Source organism: Parasteatoda tepidariorum, chromosome X1, assembly GCF_043381705.1.
Source record: "Parasteatoda tepidariorum isolate YZ-2023 chromosome X1, CAS_Ptep_4.0, whole genome shotgun sequence".
Taxonomy (NCBI): Eukaryota; Metazoa; Arthropoda; class Arachnida; order Araneae; family Theridiidae; genus Parasteatoda; species Parasteatoda tepidariorum.
Window position 1 is genome coordinate 83,067,300 of NC_092214.1, and position 4,421 is coordinate 83,071,720.

The 4,421-nt window shown below is 24.2% G+C and overlaps 1 long non-coding RNA gene across 1 annotated transcript; it reads right to left on the minus strand.

Moving 5' to 3' along the window:
• Nucleotides 1–1,641: 1,641 nt before the first annotated feature.
• Nucleotides 1,642–4,081, minus strand: LOC139427028 (uncharacterized). Its single transcript, XR_011638163.1, has 2 exons — nucleotides 4,004–4,081; nucleotides 1,642–2,157 (listed from the first exon to the last, which is right to left on the minus strand). It is a non-coding gene; the product is annotated as an uncharacterized lncRNA (long non-coding RNA).
• Nucleotides 4,082–4,421: the final 340 nt, after the last annotated feature.

Here is a 4,421-nt window from a genome sequence, read left to right on the forward strand (position 1 = left end):
TTCCATGCATTATTTACTTAGCAATACAGAAATAGTAAATAAAATTATATTAGCAAATTCTGCTACCTTCCATTTTTCTCCAAAGTATATCTTATGTTCAGCTGATTTTTTTGAATATTTCAAACTTAATTAGGAAATATTTTATTGCAACTTTTATTGATATTTTTTTCTTTTCTTCATACAATGGGTTTTCAAGCAAATTTTATATCATTAATAATTTTCAAGTCATTAATTTTAAAATACACTCTTAATTTTTTAAAAAAAATGAGCTTATTTTATCAAAAGCTCAATTAAATTTGTTAGTTTGTAATATTTATATATATTTTAAAATTTGTAATTTAAGCCATTTGTAATTTTACAATTATCAATCATTATTTATATTCTGAAATTGTAAATTAAAAAAACCACACTACATAATTGCTAAGTTAAATTTACATTCGAATTGAGTTGAAAATTTACCTTAACTTTTTTTCTACTAGTATATAACTAAGTTATTCATTTCCAAAAATATTGAAATAAAATTATATCTCAAATTTTTAAATTGTTATTTTTCGTAATAACTGACACAATAAAGAAAATTGAAAAATATTCAAATTACTTACTTGCATAAATTATTTCACTTCTATCACTGAAATTAAACAGAAAAATACTTACGTAACTTTATCCTCTTAGAATCTGAAATTTTACTTACGAAGCACTAGAAACAAAACCTAAAGGCACCTGTAGAAATATTATCAGGGAGTTGAAACAAAAAAAGCTTTTATGAATTTTAATTAAAAAAATTTGTAATTATTTTTTGTAATGAAAAAATAATTTTATATTGGGACATCAGAAATTTTTAACGATTCAATAAGTAGTTAAAGGTACCATGTACTTTTATTTACTTAAAGCTTTGATAGCATTTATATGTCAAAACTGAAAAAATTAGTAAATATTGTATTTTATCAGAATTAAATTTTCAGAAACATTTAATTGCATACAAGAATAAGACGAAAAAACATAACATACTTTTTTACTATAAGTTGCTTTTGTATTGATCCAAATTTGACTACCATCAGTTACTTTTTGAAAACCTTGCTATCACAAAATTTTCCTTAAAATCAACTAATTCACTGTTTGTATTTCGCTGATAAGAGTTTATGCTTCATGAACATAGTAAAAACAAACATAACATTATAGGCAAATGTCTTGAATGGGATTTTTTTTTTTTTTTTTTTTTTTTTTAAAAAAAGAAAATGCAATTGTACACGTTTTCATAAAGAATATACAAGACCTTTAAGATGAAAGTTTAAGCAATATTCTTTTAGGAATTTTAATCATATTATAAATGTTATTCAGTCAAAAGAACTTTTCACGATTATAATTATTTTGCAATTATATGATTTTAAACATGATAAAAGTAAAAAAGAATACATTTTTGTCTCAAATTTCAAATAAATAATTGTGTGAAAATTTCCAAAATTAAAATAATAAACTCAATGTTGATAATGAAAATCCTCAACAGTTTCAGTCATACTTTAAAATCACCATTAAAAAAAATTGCTTCCGATATCATACCGAAAGATTAAAAAAAAAACAAATTTTAAATATTCAACTGTTACATTAATTAAGAAAAAGGAAATCCTTAATAAATATAACTACTTCACAGCATAATACTTTTATTTAAAAACAAAACACACTGTAATATAAATTTCATCCAATTGTAAATGCAATACATTACCTTCATTGTTCAAAACTAACGTCGACAACCTTTTGGTAAGCAAAAGTTAAAAATACTTAAATGTTATTAAATAAAATAATTTTCTTTTCATAACTTTAAACTGTTTGATACTGTTTGAGTTCCAATTATTGGTCTATATTTGCTTGAGAATATATTTCCAAGTGGTCGTTAAATGCTTTTACGAAAAATTCAGCAACAGTTCTTGTATGCACCACAAAAAAACAGGGATGAACTTCACAAGTTTCCCTCTTTCTCCAAACTTCAACATGACAGCATCTTTCTTCAACATGATGACTTAAATGGCAGATAGTGGTCCTTGCTGAATAATCACTGTTAATATCATTCGCAGTAAGGATCGAACTTAAAATTCCATCAGAGTGTGCCATTTCCATTTGTAGTGTCTTGATAGTAGATTTCCTTGAAGATGAAAAGCTATACTGAAATTTAAAAAGAAAATACTTCAGATTTTGCAATGGAAAAGAAATTTAAAACTATTAAACATTGAATAATTATTTGAAACTTTAATTATTTAGCTTGAAAATGTTTTTCAGAAATTGTAATACCCTTTACAGCAAAATTAAATGGTAAATTCCGGTATCGATACCAGTGTCAAAAAAATTTCATCAGTGCCACACAAAAAATAACACAGTGGGAAGGAGATCAACTAAAAGAATTTAGCTCATAAGCACTCCCAAGCAAACTATCATATATTTAAAAAATAAAAAAATCAAATTGCAGAACCTTTCAACTTCTTTTATTAGAACAGAAAACAACTACTCGCTATACGGCAAATCAACAAAAAGAGTGCCGAAAAATATTAAATAAACAAATGCTTATTTTAAAAATCGTATAAGTACATAAATGTAAAAAGATACTATAAGAATTCAAAATCATCAATTTATGGTTGAAAAAAACATGTAGAAGGAGAATTCTTTAACAATTCACATATTTCCAAGTTGTAATATATATATTAATTATATTTTGCCCCTCCCCCCAAATATGTTTACATAACGTTCTTTAAAAGACAATATGCATAATATTTATTTTTTATAGTTCAGTTAAATTTTTAATCTCAGATTATATCTAATAGAAATTTATTTAAAAACTTTATTAAACAATAATTATTTATTAGACTAATTATTATTGTAATAACTATTTAATAAATATTTATTAAACTAAATGAAGCATTACAGAATAGGACAAACTCGAAAGGTATAATTCCGGGCAAACATAATTTTTTTTTTTTAAAAAAAATTTCGAGTTTAAAATCTATTTAGCGATTGCAGTTGGCGGGACAGATCACGTTACTGAAATATCCCCAAGAAATTTAAATAAAAATTTTTAATTCTTTTTTTTTTTTTGCAATATTTTAGACAAGAAATTTCAATACGGTAACAATATTGTTTGCATTGAATGTTAAACATTCTAGAATGTAATGGTTTAAACTGAGCTAAAAGTAGCAGATCATTAATTTTCCAATTGTTTTAACTTGGCTAATTTGTTTACAGACAACTATTTTTTTATCTTTTTCATTGTTGCAGAAAAACTTTGTCAGGGTCGAATTACTTAGCAAACATTGTTTTACAAGCAGATTTTGAACCAATTACATTATTTATTATTTATATATAAAAAAGTGGTGAAAAGTGTTAAATAAACAATTGCTTATTTTCTTCCATTGTTTATTTTAAAATTTGATTAATGTAAAAGAACACCAATGTAAAAAGATACTATGAGAATTCAAAATCATCAATTCATGGTTGAAAAAATCATATAGAAGGAGAATTCTCTAACAATTCACATAATTCAAAGTTGTAAATATATATTAAATATAGTTCACCCCTTCCCCCAAATATTTTGACATAGCATTCTCTAAAAGTCAGTATGCAAACTCAACATTTGTCAAATGTTTTTTTTCTTATAGTTTAACTAAATTTTTACAGCAATCGATTATTTCTAATAGGAATTTATTTAAATAATCAAAAGCTCTACATTCACCATAATCACCATTTTGAATGGACCATATTATTGTTTATTTTTTAATCATTTACAAATTAATATAAATAATGATGCATCAAAAACATACAGATTATCCTATATTCAAATAAAAATCAGTTTATATTTAAGGGAAAATGTTTAATTGATTGTTGTACAATATTTTGAACATGAAATTTTAATATGTTATTTTATATGAAATTTTAATAAACATTACCTACGGTACTAATTTATCATGTAACTATCATTGAAATTTATGAAGTTTACAAAAAACTACTAAATTATAAATACCTTAAATAGTAGAAACGAAAGCTTCTGAGCGGAAACAAGATCGCCATCTTGTCGTCTTGTAAACAAGCAGAAGGAGTTACAGCTCAACATAAACAGTTGAAAAAGTTTTTCGAGTTTAATCGTTCGCAAACTACCACTAATATTATCTGCCATAAAATAGCATTGACTGAAAATGATATTTTAAGTAATATTTAATTTATGTTTTCTTTTATAAATAAATGCTTATTTATTAACAATATGGGATAACCTTTCGCAAAAATGTGGCGCTGGACCAAAAATAATGAAATCGATGATAATTTTGAAAGTTCGAATGTTATATCGAATACCATTTAACTTTATATAATATTATTTCTAATATTAGAAGATAGGATTCAAGAGTATTGCGGTTTCTAGCACGGCAATATTACATCGCATCTTT